The sequence below is a fragment of the Pseudopipra pipra genome, chromosome 4 (genome assembly GCF_036250125.1).
Source record: "Pseudopipra pipra isolate bDixPip1 chromosome 4, bDixPip1.hap1, whole genome shotgun sequence".
In the NCBI taxonomy this organism is placed as follows: domain Eukaryota; kingdom Metazoa; phylum Chordata; class Aves; order Passeriformes; family Pipridae; genus Pseudopipra; species Pseudopipra pipra.
The window spans coordinates 3625580-3647305 of record NC_087552.1 but is presented as its reverse complement, the minus strand read 5'-3'; the positions used below and the strand labels follow the sequence as shown (position 1 = coordinate 3647305).

The window sequence follows — 21726 nt, the reverse complement described above, 5'->3', positions numbered from 1 at the left end:
TCTGTATGAATATTTATTTCTTACCTGCTGGCTGGAAAGGTAAGTATTTCCTTCAAGGCCTAAAAGGAAGGAGAAAAAAGGGAAAATTAAATTTTAAATGGATTTTTTTCCCAATGCTCACAAACCAAAATGAAGCATAGACTTAAATTTATTTTTTTCCTCCATCCCTTCTATTTCTACTATTTTAAGGAGAAACCAAAATGGAAGTACATTACTTTCCTCATTAGATTATCACATACCCATCATTTCAAGGGAAATAGTTTTTTCAGTCATTGAATGAGCAAAGGGATGAATGAACCAACCAAACTTTTTTCAAAGCAATGTTAACCAACGTATTGTTGACTTACACCTTGTTTTCAGTATAAAACTCAGCCTGAAGAAACTTAGTTTATAAGGATAAACCACTAATGAAACACAAATCCAGTATTTGAATCTTCTCAACTGCTCATCCTGCCCTTTTGGATATAAAACATAAAAACATAAAACCAATTCCAGCATAACATGAAAGAACAGAATTCTTCAAATGTTTTTGTATCTATAAAATGCACAGACTTTTGTAAAGCAATATAATGACATCTAGAGAAAAATAAAAGCAGTTGCTCATGGTAATTATAGGAGAGCGACAGAAAACCTAACAAGATTGGTTATTTCCTTTTAAATTCACCACTAGGTCTCCTGTAGCATAGAAGAAATTACAGAGGGAACCAGCAAATATTCTGAATGATTAGTCTGTTATTACAGTTGAAAGTGCAATAATCTTTGCTAGATCATTTTCCAGACACCAACAAAGCTGCATTAGGAATATTTCAAAATCCAATATTGGTACACTGTCAGAGATTTTAATTTCATAACGAGCATTTTTTACATTTGCATCATTAGCATCATTTGCAGTTGCTAATGCTGCTTGTTCACAAATTAATACCAAACTGACTATTTGCTTCCAGCCAACTACCCAGATAACATGATGAACATGAATCATCATTGGGTGTAAAGACATTTAAAAATATTTTAATAATTTTTATTCATCCGCAAAACAGGATTAATAACTCTGGGATATATTCCATTGCATCAGGTTCAGAAATCATGGAAACATTGATATCCCTGTAAAATTATTCTCTCTAAGTGGTGGAATTATAAGGATTTGAAAATGTCTCCAAACTATTAGTAGCTTCTTTTGTAATTTTGAGAACATCTTGATGTGCAACTGAGTTGTGATTTTTGGAAATATATCAGAATAAGCAAGATAAAATTGGAAAGAAGTTTTCAGGCTGAATATTGCCTAGGCTTTTTTTCCACTATTTGAAAAATAATGACTATAAATTGATGGTGTATGTCCTTAAGTTCATGACACAACACATTAACTGGAGAACAGATCCCAGTAAGGAATCAAACAAAAGTTATCCACTGAAATTCAGATCTAAAAATTTAGCAGAGTAGAAATCAGAAATAGAGATTGCAAAAAGTAGTAAATATTGTTTTGCCACTAACTGATTTCTTGTTCTGATTTCAAGAAATGAAATGATCCCATTCCAAATCCAGCCGCTTTCTCTGGAATAACTATTGTTTTCTGAGATATCTGGAACTGTTAACGAGCACTGAATGTGGCAAGAGATTTATCTGCAGGAGGTACATTGAAAATAAGTTCAAGTGGGTGTGTGCATGCTCATATAAGGAAATATTTCAATGTTCTTTTCTTAAAGCCGAGTGGTAGTATTTCAGCATTATGGTTAACATACTGCATGATTTTTAAGATATAATTGTCTTTTTAGCTACAGAAGAAAGGGTGGATTTGCTAATGTATGTCAGACAACTGGCCCATTTTTAAATGATTGTTCTCTTGGCAAAGTCTGATATCAGGGGAACAGAACTGTAACATGCAGAGCATTGGACACTGCAGGAAATAGTGCAAACCAAAGCTCGATTACTCACCAACAGTTCCAGTAAACTTTTTATAGTTTAGGTACCACACAGCATGAATTCTTGTCTGTCAAGCCCTTATTGAAGAGAGTGGGAAGCAAGAATAGGTCGCTCACTTATCCAAGTGATGGATTCTCCTGTGTTGGCTACAATACTTGCTACCAAGTCCACAGATTTGCTTCCATCTGTCTTGAAGAGCTATAAATGTCCCTGCTAAGTCCTATGATCCACTGTCAAGGTCTATATAGGGCATAAAGAAAGAAGGATGATGATTTCCTTGATGGAATCTCATCATCTACCTCCAAGCAACCTGTGAGATGTTAGTAGTGAAGGAATTTCTTCTTGCTCCCTGACCCTTAATAGGCAATTAGCTTTTACTTCTTAAAATTATAGCATGTTCCTTATTTTAGTTTATCTAACTTGAAGTGTTAATTATTGGTCACAAAATTACCCTTTTGAAAATTGCCCATAAGAATTTCATACTCCAAACTTCTGCATCTTTGGTTTAAACAGATGGACTCTGAGCTTTTGAGTATCCTACTTATTTTTAAGTGTTATAGCTTTAATCATTAAAATATCAGTCTTATATTTAAGGATAAAATGTGTGTCTATATGTCTATACCAGTATTAATGGCATAGGATCAGAGCAGGTTAGCATTCAGCTAAGAGACATTTTGTCTCGGGTCCCACAGTGGTCAAGTGTGATGCACACAAATTACAAATATGCTGCTGCTCTGAATGGTCTCTGACTCACAGATAATGCTCCCAGCTCACAGAGCACTATCAGAGCACTATCAGAGTGCTCTGCAGCTCTTTCAAGCCCTGTCTACACACAGATAGTTCCTTTTCAGCTGCAGCTGCCACACTGAGCAGAGCACGGGCCCTCATGGTGTGACCTGAGCTGATCGGGCTATTTGCTTGCCACTGCGCCTGTATTTCCATACGGACAGGGATGGCAGGGACCTCCCCTCTGAAGTCAGCAAATCCATACTAATTTACAGCAGACCAGGAGCTGGCTCTTAACATACTTAGCTGCTTCTTACATGGTTTATTTGTGGAAGGCTCAATAACTCTACTATCTGCTGAAGAGGAAAATGCACATCTAAGCATAATAGAGCAACTTGAACATTGTTATTACAGCCGAGGTGCCACGTTCAGCGAGATCAATGCTCATATTAAGATGTTTGTTAATGAAACCCCCTGGCATATGGCTAATTTATGCTTCTCAAGCAGCTCCTGCAGGCTGGCTACTGTGACTGTCATAAAATATATAGGTGAGCAATTCATCTGGCTAGATTAAAATCGTGAACTCGTAGCAAGCACATCAAAGACAGCTTTATACCTGCTCTGTGGGTCTGCACAGCAAAGATAGAAAATGCAATTTCACTAACTCTCTTATTTAATTAAAGAAAGGAAAAAGAAAAACAAGTGGAGCTGTTATAGGAGTATCAATCCCACCTGACTTACAGAACTTTGATGATCAAATTCAGTACTAAGTGTATCAAAACTTGGTAAGCCATTGAGAGAACCAAACTGGCTGACTGGCATCCCAGTGGGCAGATTAATCCGTGTGAACTCTTCCACTGAGTGTATACTGCCCAACCCTCCAAAATAGTACTTTTTGTAGTATAAGAGACCTGAGTGATTTCTGTAATTAAAAGTATTTTAATAATCTATTCCTCAGCTAGAAGGACCTACAGTTAAAATGTCAACTTTAATCTTGTTTTGGTATCAGGCTTTTTCTTAAAAAAGATTCTCCCTACACTGAAGCAGCCCTAAATTTGTTTCTGTTAAGAGGTGGGGAGGCTGATTGCAGAAATGACTAAGCTATTTTTTGCTACAGGTATTTCAGTTTTTCTCTGAAATCTAATTTCAGCAAACAGGTACATGCCAGTAAGGAACACAGAGGAACCACGACCTAGAGAACACTAGAGGAGATGAATATTTAAAATATGGGCAGATGAGGTGGCCTCTGCAGACTTAGTCAGAGCTGGGGCATGGATATGAGCAAATGACATTAACAGGCTGTTGGCTATTTTCAGGTGGCACTCTGCCACCACCTTTGCTCTTTCCCTCACTGGAGACAAAAGGTTCGCTGCAGAGGATAAAAATAAATGAAAATTTGCATGTTCTGATACAAAAATCTCCAAATCCTGAGCAGTGCCTGTATATTTTGCATTATAATGACTTGGAGCCTTGGAGCTCAGAAACCATGGGAGCCTTAAGCAGAGGCAATTCACTCCTTCAGTGACACTGATAAAATCTCTTGATGTCAGGAAGAGTTCTAAAAAACCTTGCTGAATCCCTGAAGGGCATTAACCCTTGTTAATGGCAGGAATTTGAGCTCTGTGATCATGGTACAGCACAATATATTGTATCCAGTCAATCCATCTGAATGCTGGTGTTTCTCAAAGCACAGTTCCCTTCTGGGATAAACTGCCCAGAATTATAGATTTTGGGAACAACCTGCCTGCTCAGTGACATTGGTATTCCTGTCAGCTTCTGTGCCAACAGCAGCAGGAAAGCTGAAGAGAATGCCAATGAAGTAGGAGAGCTGCTTCATTACATGTTTTGGTGGATTTGAATCAGAATTCTACATGTTCTCAATTAGTAGGAAAATTTGAAATTGCAACTCTAGGCAGATCTAGATCAAAACAAAAATCAGTAAAACTCGAAATTTTCTGTGAAACAGCAATCCTGTTCCTTCTATTGGCTTTATTATTCACATCAAAAAGATCTGTGGAAACAGCAAGAACAAATTTTCATTTCATCCTGCCATAGTGCTGGGCAGAGTTGCAAGTTTCCAAGCCATGTTCTCGTCCTCGTGCTATACAAAATAGGATTTTAGCAGTATGAACAAGTCACAATGAGAAGCAAAAGAAAATAAACCAGTAGGCTATACCTACTCCTGAAAGGTGAGCTCTCTGCATAAATGCTTCTGCTGAAAAACATACCCCTAAAAGTGAAAAGAATCTAAAATGTGGGATATACAAATGTGTTATTTATGCCACAGTGCTTTTATTCATTGCATCAATAATTTTGCTTGCAGAGACACAGGTAGATGATTACCTTTAAAAGGAATCCTGGTGCTCTATTTGTAGCAGGTTGAATTTCATCATAAAAATATCAATTTTCTCATGTTGCCTCAAGCTTAAATAGCCAATACCATCTTAAAGAAGATATTTACAGATGGATAAACTCTAGCTTTTGCAAGCTGCACAGATCTGACTCTCTGGAAATTTGTTAAGAGGATGGTACTGATTCAAGTGCTTCAAGTCAGTGCGATCAAGAAAACACTTTAAAATCACAGTTTACTATTAAACCCACTTACTTTTTGCTAAGTATTTAGTCTTTTATAGAATTATCATACCACATAAGAATAAATCTTTATATGAGTGTCCTTGTTTTGATGAGAGTCTACTCTTGAATTACCATCCCCTGAGTTATTTAAAAACTTGGGGACATGGTTTAGTGGTGGGATTGGCAGTGCTGGGAGAATGGTTGGACTTGATAATCTTAAAGCTCTTTTCCAACCTGAAGGATTCTATGGTTCTCTGATCTGCTACGTGGCTGAAATATTAACTTACTCCACGCTGGAAATACCCTCTTAAAAATGTTTATAATTAAACAGATTGCCCTTCCCTTTCTTCTGAAACTCTTTATCCAAGTGTTCACTATGTCCTTGCATCACAGCACTCTCACTGTGAATATATAACTTATATAGAAGTTGTATTTATACACAGTATTTCAGAGGATTTGGCAGGAAATAAAAATACATAAACCCAATAATTCCAAACAGAAAAGTTATTCATTAACTACTTGAAGAAAAAAACAGAAAATACATTGTTGGAATAAATTTATCACATGTGAATTTTAGTTAAGTTTTACACCTTCTTTTTGGGTCTTTTGTCTTTATATGAAAGAAAAGAAATTCAATATACAATTTCAGTTTTATTACCTTTGTACTATTCCCATCAAATAAATCCAGCTATGTGAAGGTCTTTCTCTGCTTTTTAAAAAGATCACTCTTGAAATGAAACTTTCTTTCCATTTCAGTGCAACATAGCCTGTTTTAATAAAGAATTTTGCTCCCGATTGAGAGCGTTTTGATGAAATAATACAATTGCTTTCGTTTGCCATTTAATTTACCAGTGGATCGATAGAGTTGGACATAACTACTTTTGGTATTAAAAGTCACAAATTCTAGGGGAAATGGAGGTTAAATCGTAAACAAAATATTTCATTGGCATTGATCTGAAAAGCAGACTGACAGGATTGCTAAAAAATCATCCGCTTGCAATTATAAATCTCCCCAAACTGACAAGAGATGGATTTGATTATTTTGCTTTGAAAGGGGTCATTCCTTTAAAGCTGCAAGACTTTATCAATTTATAAAAGATTAAATGAACCATGTTTTCCTTTGCTTCCTGTCACAACTCCTTTTTTGTGATTACCCAGGCTAGATCAGGTTATGAGAATGACTGATTATTTTCCTCTCTATTTTAGGCAACCTCACATTAACAGAATTTATGACCCATGCTGGATCATTTGTGATACAAAGATTACAGGTAACCTGAACTTACTTAATGTACTGTGATACAGTGCCAACAAGTACAGCTACTCCTAATGCCACAAGTGCAGCATGAAAAAATTCCCCAATTTCATCCACCAATATCCATCCAGACAATATCCAAAGTTACAGTTGCAGTTTATTTCTTTAAATGAATGAGAATTTTTATGTACCCTGTAGCTAACAAAAATACTGCCTTTTTAACCTAATTTCCCCCCTCTTCTCTCTTGCTCCAAGAGAAATAGGAGTAGGCCAGTTCTTTAGATAACATTAATTGCTCTATTTCAGTCACTAACTGTGTACACTTTAAATTGGCAGAGAAAAGGGAACAATTTCCCAAGCAAGCATAACACCTTATAAACCTCTGCATGGTAAAAGGGAATCCTTGTCTAAAAAGCACCTTTCAAATGGTCATTATTTGGGTTCCCACCTTATCAAAACGTTACAACTGTGCTTATATTTTGGATGCTGATACCCTTACCAACAGAACAGCTCACACCCAGCCCCAGCAGATCAATCCCTCTGCTGTGCTGATGTCTAAGCTCTCCAGGAATGACAGAATTCTGTGCCAAGTACCCAGAAGGCACAAATTCCTCTCTAGAACTAATTTTCTTTCAGCAGCTTTGACAGCCAGGATAGAGGCAAAAACCTGTGGCAAGCCAGGAGAGAGCAAGAATGGCGGGATAGTGGCTAAAGCCCAGTTCCTTGTGCAGCTGTGGTACGGCCTTCACACTGCTGCTCATTGCAGTGATGAACTCCTGCAGTGCTTTCCTTGCAGCTTACAAGGCTGGGGAGAGCTGTGGTGGACTGTTTGGTGATGGTGTGTCTGTAAGTATGAGTACAAACCAGGCCTGAATACCTTATATGTATATTTATATAATAGCTAATGAAATCATATACAAATACTGCTTTTTAAATTCCTTTGATCTGTTCCTGCACATATAAAGGTAGCAGGTGTCCTACTCTTGTAGCTGAACTACACCATAAAAACCCCAAGCAGATGAAACTTAAATATGATAACATTTTTGTAACAATCATAACATTGTCAAGGTACTTTGTTTCTTAAGCTTGTAAATAATATGAAGAAACTGTTTTCTGCATATGCTGAAAACATGAGCAAGGGCCTATAAATTTTACACATCCCATTTATGTTACAATGGAATTTAATCTTGCTATAGCAGTTCGGAGCAACCTTAGTGACATTTTTCCTGTGGCCCCCTCTACAAGAAGAAACAACAAAAATCATAAGAAATGTCTGCAAAAATGTTTGCTTGTCTCCAGCTGTTTAGTACTGACATTCTAGCATTGAAACTTATATTCAGGCAAAACCCCTCCTCTTAAAAATTCCACTTCAGCTGTTCAAACTGTCCTTAACTCACATTGAAATAAAAGATGTTATGCTACAAAAAGCAGTTTCAGTTACATTTATGCTTTATTTTTATGCACTAGACTGTTTACAGGAATTCAGTCTAATAAGAGTCAGCTCAGTTAAAAGAAGAACTTCACCAGCAGTTTAATCAGCTTTTTATCCCCACTTTTTTGATTTTGATCCCTCACAGTCACTCTAAGCATATTTATGTCAATATTTCAAAGTTTCCTGTATTCTCAAAGCTACTGAAGCAGCTGATGTTTTATAGCATTATGTTAGCAACTCATCAATTTTTTATAATTATATTTCCAGTAGTCTACTCCCATCACTCCACATATGATTATCTGCCTGAGGCCACCACTCAGAACCGTCCTATTTTAATGCACAGGTCAGCAAGACTTTGCTCCTTCTTGGCTGATTTTTTTTCCCAGTTGTGTTTCAATTTTTTTGCTTAGTCACCCACAAACCAGAACTTAGTAAAAATAAGTAAAAATGTACACTATTGGATTAATTACTAAATAGTATTTCAGCTTTGTGTTTAGCAACAAGGCTCAGTGCCACAAGTTAGAAACTTGTGGGGACTCAGAAAAATGACAGGGATACTTTTTTACTGCAAATTAGTCCATACAGGTCTTGTTAAAAGGGTCAAGCTTCAGAGGAAAAGTACAAGTGATGAAAACAGATCACTGGAGGAATGTATGTAGGTACTCCAAGCAATAAGAGAGAATGATGCTCTCGCCTGCTAGTGGGAAATGCCAAAGAAAAAGAATCAGCATCACAGTGGAAGTTATTTCTCTTGGATAAAAGAGCAGCAAAGCAGCTAAGTGCTTGTTCAGAGGGGAGCAGGAATGTAGAACTGCTTTTTTCACCTTTAAATACCTAAGATAGCAATTTTATTTCTTCTGCACAGGTTTCTATAGACCAGCAAAAAAATATTGTTACTCTTCACACTCTATACAGAAGCAACTTTTGACTTCTGATCTCCACTCTCTGTAACTTAGGAATTTTTGTTCTTAAAAAAAGTGTGGGAACATGCATCCACTTTCCTACATACACTTCACTGGCTGAATAACACTCTCTGCTAAAATCCAAGAAAAATAAGCCAAAAAAATCTCTGCATTGCTATGGCACATAATAAAAAATAACAAAACCTGTTTTCCTGTCATCTTAGGTATTTTTACATTGCTCATTAGAAATTAATGGTATTAATGCCATAAATTCCAGAGCCCAAGGTTAATCTGGTTGCATAAATGTATGATGATTGCTATTTTAGAACTTTTACTGATTTCTGGCATAGGAATGGCAGATATTATCCAATCTTTTATGATTATATTTGTGGTCAATATAAAAAATATTTGCTAACATGGCTCTTGAACTTTTTAAAAGCGATTATTGTTTTTGCTCAGATGTAAACGCATTTACAGCCAGAGGAACCAGTGAACATACGGAAAGGGCACATGGCAGAACTCTTTCCTCTGAAAATCCATCCCTCTTTCTGCCAGCAGCATTAAGAGAATGCTGCCACCATTTTCTGCTTCTATATCATTGGAAGACCTCCCAGCCTCAGTGAGGTTGTGATGACCCCAGGAATGGAAATTGTTTGCTTTCATGCATTCATTTTGATGTTGGATTGATTTATTTTCATGTAAAACTACAGTAGTAATATGCTTGAGTTGCATAAATCTGGAAGCCATGTATATTTTCATTTATACATAATCACATTTTAATGACAACTATGATAGGTATGTATGTGAGATTGGTAAGTGTGGCATTTTGCAGTGTCATCTTTCTGAAGATGTATTTTCTTGTTAAATTATTTCATTTATATCAAGCCCTCTGAGCTTACTGTGACCTCACTTTCAGGCAGTCAGCAAAAGCAATAAACAAAGAAGCTTTGCACAGCACATTTCCCTTTTCACTTAGCTGCTTACAAAGCCATCATTCAAAGATTGTTTTGGAAACATTTGTCTGACTCGCTAAAATTGAAAGGAGGATTACTCAGGAACAGGAGGGAGGAGGAACAGCACAACATGCAGGGAAGAGATGGAGTGGCTTCTGAGACACATCAGTGCCTAGCCTATAGTGTTGTCTGCAGAGCAACAAACTGGCATTATTTAAAGAATTAAACCCAAAATTTAAGAAGACTGATGGTATGATTGGGGGTTTGATTAATATAAGTAGGTTTGCTGACAGAATTACAAACTAATCCTCTCATAGAAACTATAGCTCTGAAAGCATTTTACAAAGTAAGTAACATCTTTATCAGTACTTTATAAATGGGGTAACTCTGCCATGAGATAATCAAATCCTTATGTTATTCAGCAGGCCAATGATAGACTTCAAAATAAAAGTTAAACTCTGTGCATCCTGTATCAGTGATGAATTCATGGACTTTCTCCTTTAAAGAGATTAATGTGACAGGATTTAGAGAAGTTTAATTAACCTATCTATGGTTGGTTTGTTGTTTTGTTTGGTTGGTTTTTGTTTTGGTTTGTTTTTTTTCCTGGGGTACATATTCAAGTACGGACTTAGAAGGGAATCAGGAGTTTTCTCTCTGAAAACAGGCCAAGATTTAGGAACAAAAGACAGCTGGAAGGGGAGTGTGTGTCTGGGAAAGAATTAGAGCTCCCTGTTCTCTGTGGCCATCAGCTGAACAGGCAGGTTGCCAGAACAGGAGCACTGGGTTTGTGTTTGGGGGAATGGGATCCAGGTATTCTCTCTTTGAAGTAGAGGCTGTTGAGAATTTGTGCTTTGCAAAGCTGTTGCAAGAACAGCTCTATCTTTTTCCCCCTGTGACTTACACTTGCAAGTCAGATTTGAGTTTATATGCACACAGAAGCAGAACCCACTCTTATACACAGAATACCACTTAAAATACTTGTGTTAATTACCTTTTAAAACTCGCAAACTCTTGACCTGTATCTAATGTGACAGCAAATCCTCTTCAGTTCTTGATAATCCTTTAAACCAATTGTTCTTGTAGAAAAGAGTTTGACAATTATATCAAAGAAATGACCTTTTCTTCACCCATTTTCCAAACCCATTTGTCACTGAGAGTTCTGCAAATCAGGCTGTATCAATCCCATTACACTACAATACATCACAGCATGTACTAAGGCATGAATGATATAAGCTAAGATTAGATGTCATAACCACACATATTACTAAGATACTTGAGAAGCCAAAAGACCACATTCTTATCTGATATGAAGTGACTTGTTTGGGGAGGTCTGGAGGATTTTCTCTCTGGGGAGAAACTACAAGATAGGATATGCTTTATCTGCCAACATTGCACCATTACACTTGATGATGTGTCGTTTGCTGTATCATTACGTGTACATGTGTAACATGAGCAGATTCAACATGTATTCCTCTGTGGATGTTTGACTAGCCACTGAAAATCACCTCCTGTAAGAGCAGCTGGTGGAAGCTGATCTAAGGAAAACTGAAATGGTGAGGTTTGGAAAAGAAAATGTTTCAAAAGTTGTTCCAAAGCTTTCAGTTTCTATTTGTTAATCTAGTGCACATGCCTGGGTCTTGTTGGATCCCTCCTGAACTTGGGCGTTCACAAACCATCCATCTCCAAAATGAGCATTTGTCCTTCCATTGTATCAGTTCAACCCTGCCTAAGGACAGTTTCCTGTAGCAGTCTCTGTATTTGTCATTGTATCTTTGTGTTCAAATGAAGAAGACACAGCATAACTTCCCTAGTAATAGCAAGCCTATGCCTGTGCTATATATATGGATAAGTTAAAGGCATTCCATACAGCCTGACAATACAATCTAACAACTGCATTCAGTATTCCCATTTAACAGGGAAGTCTAAAAAGGAATGAACTGGACCTAATTTCACCTCTTCACAGGGAGGGAAATGTATGTCATTTATACTGTCATATAAATGAAAATAAAAAAATTAAGAATATAAGACTCTAAAAAATATAGCAAAAATTAGTTAAATATTATAAGTACAAAATGTAAATAAATACATAGGAACTATCTAAGTTTTTCTCCATTTAAACTTCAAAACCAAGTTTGTCTTCCACTGGAAAAATGTCCATTAAAATAGGTTGTAATATTATAAATACATGTATACAAAACCCAAGTCATACTCTTTGATGTCTCCCATGACATTTCTACCTAAATAAAATCAAAGTTTAGGTGTGATGTTTTTATTCCTTTGCATAACAAAATCTCTCATGCTAATGCCTTATCATGAACCCTACAGAACTTCAGCCCAACAAAGCAGATAATTTAACACACACTCAAACTTCTGGATTTTCATTTGAAATTATTCTCTGCATTTTTGTAATATGTTTAACAGACTTCAGGTTAGTCAAAAGAGCCCAGGACATTTACAAATACTGCAAAGAAAAAATATGCCATTTCTGAAACGAAAATAAATTAGTCTTAGGTACTTAAACCCCCCCACTCACACAGTCAGACCAGGTTTCTTTACCGGCTTGGTCTCAGTTTTCCCATAGCAGAATCTTGACATCCCAGTCCTCGAAATAATTTAATCATGGGGCAATAAAAAAATAACAGCTAGAGATGGGTGCCTCAGGGGAGAGAACCCCAACAAAGGAAACCCTGGGCTTTTATACCATCACGGTTTTGAAAATTTTACTAGCAGACTTTAAGGTTTAGAGAAGAATACTCAGGGAAAAAAGAAAAAAAAAAAAAAGAGGCCTACATTACATTTAACAAGGAGGAAAGGAAAAAAACCATCTTTTGCAAAAGATGCAGTTCAATAAAAGTCAAATGTCAAATATATAAAGATTGACTGGTACCTGAAAAACAAGTGCTGTGAAGAGAAACCTGCTGTGCAAAGGAGGAAATAGAAAGCACAACTATGACACCTTGACCATGTTTCAGAATAAGTACTCATGAATATATTCACCTACCTTGTGTTATAGCTCATCCAACAGTATATCTGTTTGTATGAGTAATAGACACAGACATGGATGTATTTTTTCTGTGTGCTAAAACAGTCACACAAAAAAGAAACACCTCAAATCAGTCTTCTAAAATTTCACCTTCTGAAATGTTTTAAGTTGGTCACATTCACCTATTAGTTCCAGTGTTTAAATAAGGACTTATAGTAAGGATGTTCTTGTATGATATTGTAAATAATGAAAGTTTATAAATAGCTTTTGGTTCATTATTCTGTGTCTTCCAGTGACGTCCCAAGGATAAGTCAAATTATGAAAGTAATTGCAGACTGTAAAAAAAGAAATAATTAGCTTTGTAATAGAAAACATTTCTGTAGCTTGTGTGGGTTGTTAGAGCCAATTTTTGCTTCATTAATCGAAGTAGTTATTCAGCATACATTAATTCAGTCCCCAGAATTCAGAAGTGGCAAGCAATCAATAAAAATAAATGAATATTGATATGGCAGGACTTTCATGGTATTGTATTTATGGCGCCCCTGAAGCAAGTTAGATCCTACATTAAAAGATCAATAAACTAATGCAACGGCTAACGCCCTGCATCCAGAAAGCCATGGTGTCAGGGGAGGAGAGGAAGGAAGCTAAATATTTATTCCTGTGTTTCTGATGAGATTGCAGAACTTCTGTAAGATTGAAACGAGGACATTGATTACCTTTCCAGCGGAGTCCAAGGCTACTTTACCCTGTTCAGCCAACATCCCTATATCAGCAAAGGGCCTCCTCTTCCCTCAGGTTCCTGTGCTCCTGTGAGTTGTTCTCTGAAAGAGAAGGAGAAAACATCCCATTTTTGTTCTGCAGTGACACAGCTCTTTGAATTTGATATGCTGCTGAACTCACTGCTTTGCTTTCAAAATGGGAGAAAAATTATAATAAAATCAGGTTATTTTCACTGAAGTAAAAAAAACCTGGTCAATGAAAATACCAGGGTAAATGAGGTCGTACAGAAACTTCAGTAGCAGCTGTCAAAAATCTTGTGGTCAAACTTTTAATCAAATGCTAGATTTTATTTAATAAATATAATGTGTGGATACATATGCACATATAAAATCCTTGTATTAATGTAAAATCGTATTTGACAGTCAGAATTTAAAAGTCAAAGTGTTTGTAGTGAGGGATTTTAGACTGTATTTATTAAAGAACATATGAAAAATAGTTAATGCCTTTAAAACATATGACTTGATAATGCAACCTAAGAATGTGTGATTTGACAAAACCCACTTAATAAAAAAAAAAAAAAACAACTTCACTTTCAAATAACTTTCTTCACATTTTTCATTAGGTTAAATTTGGCTTGAAAACTGTCAAATCTGATATTTTACTACTGTAATTTACGTATTTCACTGCCGTATGTGAAAAGAGAATGAAAACAACACAGGAAAAAAGTTAGCTATTTTTCATAAGATGGATATCCTTCTCAAGCTGTTTTTCAAAATGAGTGTTTCAATAATTTCACCCTCAACAAAACAAACATTCTCCCCAGAGTTTAAACCAGGCTCTTTAAATCAAAGTATTTTCAAACTTTTTTACCCAAAGTGTCTCAGCCTTTCCTACCCTACAGACCATCTGCCTTCACTTAAATTTTTATTTTCTATTTTGTTGTTTTGTCTTGAAAACTTGATTCCAAGCCTGACTTGTTCAATAAGGGTGACTTATTAAGGTAACAGTCTTTAGCATCATGAGCTGCCTTCCAGTCCACACTGTGAAGCTGGGTGAGAGATTTTAGAAGTGTGTCAGTACTATTAAAGCACAAAAAGGTGTATCTGTGAGCTGGAGCACAGCTAAACAACTGCTGTGAGAACCTCTCCAATGGACAAGAGTCCTCACTCATCCCAGATTTTCAGGCTGATATTTGTAGAGAGTAATCCCAAAGGGACAAGATACACAGAAAGGAAGGTTGATCCTGAAGCATTAAATCTGCAAACCCTTAAGGAATACACAGATTTGAAGATTTCACTGCACACTTCATTACACACTCAGCAGCTTGGATTTCCTGCACCCTTGTGCTGCCTTTTAACTGGGATAGAGTATGCATGGCCTCTTATTATTTTACAGTATAAATTATTATTTGCAAAAACTATTTTATGGTTTTTCCTGTGTACTCTCTGATTGTCAAGACAAGGCATGTGCAGACAAACCAGCCATAAGAGAAGGATGGGTGCCAGCTGTCAAAACAAAAACTCCTCCTTTTTGAGAGAAGCAGTTTAGACAGCCCATGGGAGAAGAGCTGTACCTTACCTACAAGGAAGGATGGGAGCAGAGCTCTGCAATGCAACAGGAAAGATCCTTTTCCAGCTCTTTAGTCTCTGAGGTGACAGCAGAAGCACAGAAATTCCACAGAAATTGGTTTTATGCTGCCAGGGTGCTACAGAGCCGTTGCTGTGGACATAAATCTATACCCCAAGGTAGAGCATGGTATAGAAAGTATTAAGCAAGATATTGCTATGTAACTAAAAATGACAATAATAAAAATATATATTGTATATGAACTTCTCAGGTGGCCTGGTTAGAAAATCTTAATCATCACTAGCTATATATTGATTTGCCAGTGCTACAGAGTTTAAATAGAATTTTTTAGGTAACTATGATTTGAGATCACTTTTCATTGCTGGATTTGTTGGGTGTTTTTAAAGAATGAGAATTGAGACCACTGATCTCATCCTCTTGATTTTGAAGCATTGTAATCTGTCTTTAAAAAGGCCAGTTCTGTTTAAATGAAGGCTTTAAATTCATGTCTGGAAATAATGTAATCAAAGGAATAGGAATACAGTCTTTGCTCAAACTTCCAATATTTTGACAAGATATAGGAGCTGATTCTGTTTCTAAATGGTGGTACTGAAATTAAGATTGATGAGTAAGTATTAGAAGAAAATAACTTCAAGTTACCTGCAATAGCATTTAATTGCATCATTTAAATTCTTAAGCATTTCAATTTTATATTCATTCAGGGTTTTGCATAATTAATTTGCAGATTTCCAGAATGCATTAGGATGAAACTTTTAAATGGATGGATGGTTATTAATGGATGATATAAATATATTATTCATTATTTTTGGTTGTCATTGTAAATTGCACTGGGTACTTCTGAATGAATATTAAATTCAACATCATCCCCTGAATTCAAAAGCAAAATGCATCCTCAGTAATAATTTGTTGAAATATAGAATACTTCAGGTGTCATTTCATAATAAGTGCCCTGTAACAAAATGTTAACAACTGTTAATGTCACACTTTCCTTTTCTCAGGAAAATGGCAGGATCACCCAGGCAAAACTGAATTTCAAGTAGTCAACCTTTTCAAAGATGTCAACACTAGGCAGATCTGCTCTAGTTCAGAAATAAATTCTCAAAACTCTGATTACCTAAGCAATACTAACATTTGCAGGGCAACTGAATGCTATGTTAGAGAATAATTTCATTTATACCAAAAAAGTACCAGAGAACATATATAAGAAGATGGCCACAGAGAAATTCCATTAACTAAAGAAGAAAGGGGAAAAAGGTAGGAAAAAAAGGTAGTCTTTCAGAAGCTGTTTCCAGCAGGTAACACAGATATTCATAAACAATTCTCATCTGTTTTTAATGCTTCAATTCTTACCCTATGTTATTCAGTACTATTCTCCACAAAATAAATGAAGAAATAGCCTTAATAGAAGACTGGAACAATTAAAAAAAAGCAATTAAAACCTAAGTTCTCTTTAAATGTAAGAAGAACTGGAAAATGTTGAAAACCATCATATTGACAGTATTTAGTGATGAAGTGATGGGTAGCAGCAAACAACAAGACACTCAGTAAGCAGTCTCTTATCTAGGGAATGTTTCCAAAAGGGTTGATGACACCATCTGCAAGGGAGAACTACAGTAGGAATACAGTGGCAAAAGAGCCTAGAAAAACCTCAGAGATTTCCACAAAGCTGCTTTTCAGTGTAGTCCATTGCTTACAGCTATTTGTAGTGGGTCTGGCTCGGGTGAAGTTGATTTTCTTCACAGCAGCCTCTGTGGTGCTGTGTTTTGGATTTGGGACTCAAACAGTGCTAACACACCAGTGCTTTGGCTGGTGCTGCAGTGCTTACACAGCAGCAGGTTCTCTCACCTCCTCCCTGCTCAGTGAGTAGGTTGGGATGGCACAAGAAGCTGGGATGGCACACGGTGGATGCAGGTGGCCTGAACTGACCTAAGAGACATTCCTTACCTTATGACAGGCTCAAAAAGGAGAGCTTAGGGCACAGAGGAGGAAGTGGAGATGTTCACAGTCATGGTGTTCTGGCACCCCAAGTAATTCTTATGAGCACTGAGGCCCTGCTTTCAATGCAGGAGCCAAGCATCCACCAGCTGATGGGAAGTATTGAACAAATCCCTTATTTTGCTGTGCTTATGCATGAAGCTTTGCCTCACTTACTAAATTGTCTCTACCTCAACCCACGAGTTCTCACTTTTGCTCATCCAGTTCTCTCCCTATCTGGCTGAGGGGTGGGTGAGAATGACTGGGTGGGGGCTTGGCTGCTGGCCAGGGTCAACCCACTACATTATTTCAACAGGAAATTTAAAAAAAAATCTTTCATGTAATGAATGCCTAGGAACAGAAGATGCATCTCTATGGCTGTTGGCAGGAACAAATCAGAGCTGCTGTCCCAAGGATCACATTGCATAATAATAAGCATTTTGTTTGCTACCTTAATGAAGCAGATCTCTGTTTGCTATTATTGAATGAACATTTCCATTATTAGTACTATTCCCTCAGTAAATTCTAAGCTGGGGTTGAAAAGCCATGATACACACGTGTAATGAAGAAAGAGGTCCTTCATAATTATTAACAGTCATGGATGGACTAAATGGTCATCTCAGAAACAGCAGGAGATTTCTCTGGTTGCCCTTGTTCTGCATAGAATGGCAGAGCTTGGTGCAGACTATTATCCTAAAAAATAATCTCTGATTTCATTTTAAGGCACTTTACATTTGTTTTTTTCACATTCAGCTAAGCATGTTGTATTTGGAACATATGTCATAACAAAAATTAGGAGAAAGGAAGAAACAGCAGTATTAAATCCAAAGTGATTCCCAGAGAGCAAAAAGCCCTTCAAAAAACCCTTTTCCTTTTCCTGTATTTTTGTCTTCACTTAAATAACCCAACATAACCTGAATCCATATAATCTAGTTCAGGTGGAACAAAACCTTGTAGTAATGCTCAGTAGGCATTACTACAGTTACCACAGCTTGAAGATCCAGGCCCTGCAGTTACACGGTATTTCTATGTTTGTTTAAAGGCAAATATACAGAGAGTGGAGAAAATACATCATACTTTAAAATATCTGATGTTTTCAGGCTTACAATTAAATGACAGGAGGACAATTATCCAAGTGGAAATGATCCCTTCCAGTACAGTAATGCAGAAAAGCAAGACAAGCACAGAAATGGAGTGGCAGTGCAAGAAATATACTGCCATGACTTACTTTTCAAAAGTGCTAATGAGAAAGTAAGAGGCTGATGCTGAACCAGGCTTCATAATCAAAACTAATTTTCAAACCTTTTCTATCACACAGTCTGTAATGAATGGAGAATTATCCTTGTACTGCTAGTTTTATGCCCTCATTTTTCTCTTTTAGACTGTGGCCAAATATTTCCATGAGCTGTCACTTCCTAGCTGATTAATCAATCAGGCAGTTTTGCATCTACATAATCAAACTAAGTAGTCCTTCAGAGATTTTCTGTGTGAATGATGGCCTTGGTATTCTGGGGGCAGTGAAAGCCTTTTGCTCATGAGTAGCTTGTACTGCTTTAGCACAACTAAAACCAACATGGTATTTATTACATTTCTAGTTTTACTTCTTTACCTCCTTTTGGCACCATCTCTTACACTTTCCATGTCTATACTCCAGTCTTTTAACTGCATTTATGAGAAGAATTGAAAAAACAACGGGTCTCCCAAGCTTTACAGCTTCTCCTCTATAGGAATAACCAGGATAACCACTGGGCAGTAAAAAAAATTCAGAAGCAGAACTGAAATGTCATTTATCTCACTCGAGTTCTTGTTAGGTTGCACACACTGAACATGTGATAGAGCAGAGCATTTTTCACTGAAGAAACCAATTCAAATGTATTCAGTAAAAAAATCTTATATGATTGACTATTAAGCAAATCCCAAAGTGAACTAGGTGATTAATTTTTTGCCTTTTTTAACCCTTACAACTGTGAGCCCATTATGCTGACCAGTTTAATCTAAATTTCTTTCTTCTTTCACTTTTAGTAGGTCTGCTTTTTGAAGGCAAATATAAAATATAAATATCGATTTTCTTGTACTTTTAGGCTTTGTTGATGAGCTGTGTACTGGCCTAACAGTGCCAAACTCATTCTTGAAGCACTTGCTGCTGGCTTCCAGCATCTTCGCTACTCATGCAGTGATAATTTCTAATTCCAGCTCCTGAGGATTGATGACATTGCATTGATACAAAGCTAGAACACCCCAAATCCTATTCCATCTTTTCCAAATGTGATTTCTGATCCTTTAACTCAAGTTATGAGGTACATACTGAGTTGCCAAGCATGGAATTCTGGCCTACATGAGTGAGGAGGAGGTGATCTTAGTCATCATCGCTCTCCTGGTCTCTGGTGGGATGAACACTGCCTACATCAGACTGATGAACTGCATTAATCAGACTGATAAGATAACTTAAAACATATTTTGAGCTCACATCTATTATAGCTGAATACAATTAAATTTTACACATCACACATTCTTTAGCTATCTAAAAGTTACCTCCTCTTGGCCTCAGTCTGCGATATATGGCTGAAAAAAAGTTCCTACAGGTGGATTGACCCTTAATTTTGAAGATATTTATTGAAGATAGTTATTGCTGCTCCTGTAAACGTGCAGTCCATTACAGCAGGTAATGAAGAAAAACATCTGTCTATGGTAGTAATCTCCAGTGAAAGCAATCTCACATAAAAGTTCATACTCTCCTACTGGATGCTTTAATGAAAAAAAATAAAGCAGCTGGAATGTAATCCCTAAATATTTCTTGATTCTCCAAAATAAAGAAAATCACAGAAGTGGAATGTACTCCAGAGAAGCAGATCACTCCTCTCAGTAAGACATTCTGGTAAAGGACAATTGTGCAGTTTCCATAGGAGCTGGCAGAAGTTTAACTTCCACTTGAATGTTTATGAGCTATCAGCCAGAAGTCACATCTTAAAAATCTATTGTTCAATGTGTAGCTGCTGATACCAAGTCAGGTGCTGACAAGGAACTGATTTAAATAACTCAGCCTGCCTCTAAATATATATCCAACAGAACCTATATTTTAAAAGTACATAAATTAAAAAAAAAAAACTATTTTTATGTGAACAGTATAAAATATCACCTATATAAGGTATATATTATGGGGGAAAAAATCATTTTTATAGTTGATACAGACAAACTATTCAATGCTGTCAGTAAAGCAATGAATTTACTGCTATCCTGAAACTGTGAAACCTCTCAAGTACAATGATAATTATTGGCTGACAGGGCTCTCTTAAAAGCCAAAGTATGTTAAGAAGGTACTACAATAAATGTAGAGACTTACCTATCACTTAACTCATGAAAAAAAGGAAAACCAAAATATTGACTGAGATTATCTGTTTCAGTGTACTCACTCTATTTTTTCTTAAAATCACAACTAAGGTTTTGTACATTGGATTTTGCTCTGAACTGTTTTAAGGCAGTTGATTACCTACAGAACTGGACCTTTTAGATTAAAATAAGAATGAAAGCTGAATGATACAGCTTTAGTCATGGTCATGCTGCCCCTATTTTATTTTTAAGTTTTCCTTCTGTCATGGCCATGTAGTTCCCCCCCCCCTTTTTTTTATTTTCCCTTTAAGTGCCATTGCATCCATCATCCCTGCCTGATCTTCTAGGAACCTTTCAAGTATGGAACTGGAGCCAGAGAGCTGCTAAGGAGCTGAAGCCAATCTAGCTACAGTGAAGAGACAACTGTCTGGCTGCAGATGGACAGAACTGGCTGAGTTCCACCCTCTCCACACACAGAATGCTGAAGGGTGAACAGGGAGCTGATTTTAGCAGCGATATTTCTCTGGAAAATAAAGTGGGACTGAAAAATGGATACTGGGAAAGGCAAAATTATGTACATGAAGTTTTGAAAATGCTGATAGCAGTTTTAGCTGTAAATCACTGCAACAAGTAGAGTTCTAGAAAAGAAGAGTTACCACAAGAGCCCAAAATCAGAGGAGTTCCATGTCTGCAGTGCCAAGGATCTCAGCAGCTCTGGAGACAAAAGAACTCTGTAATGCTAATTTTGCCCAGTGAAATTCCCTGTTCTCAGCTTAGTTGCAAAGTGATGAGACAACAGTTTGGGCCAAGAACTGCAGTGCACAGACAAAACCAAGTGAATGCAGAGTAAATTTCAACGGTGCTGTAATTTACATTTTGTTGTGTCTCAGTGTGTTTTGAATGATCTATATAAAACCAAAACATGCACTCCAAATTAAAACCCAAACAAGCTGGAAACGGTACTGAGCAGACAAGGGACAGGTCAGTGGGCCACTACTAAGGAGAAACATGAGACAAAAAAAAGACAAACCTCCACTGAGCAGAAATGACCAATGGGAATTCCGAATTGAGCCTGTAATGGTTTATGTGTCGAGCAAACGTGTTCAGCACACTTACATTGCAGTACTACTGTTAATCTGCATAGGTAGCAGTGTAACAATAAAACAGTTGCAAGGTAAGCCGTCACAGAAAACTTAACCTCACTGGTACTTCCCAAAAAGCCTTTCCTGACTATGACTAAGAACATGGAATTCATGGACAGGATTTTGAAAGAATATTACAAACTAATAAGGTAAGCAGAGGTAGACCGACTTCACAAGGCATTAATTTTGATCAAGTTTTTCTTTTCTTCTGTTTTATTGTGTTCTCGAGAATAAAAA

General features: G+C 36.8%; 1 long non-coding RNA gene across 1 annotated transcript in view; it reads right to left on the bottom strand.

Annotated features, from left to right (window-relative positions):
• Positions 1–21726, bottom strand: part of LOC135412650 (uncharacterized) — a 98175-nt gene that overhangs the window by 73448 nt on the left and 3001 nt on the right. The window contains exons 3-4 of the long non-coding RNA XR_010429831.1: positions 13456–13560; positions 25–59 (exon numbers count right to left, since the gene is read on the bottom strand). This is a non-coding gene — a long non-coding RNA (uncharacterized LOC135412650). The remainder of the gene's footprint in view (positions 1–24; positions 60–13455; positions 13561–21726) is intronic.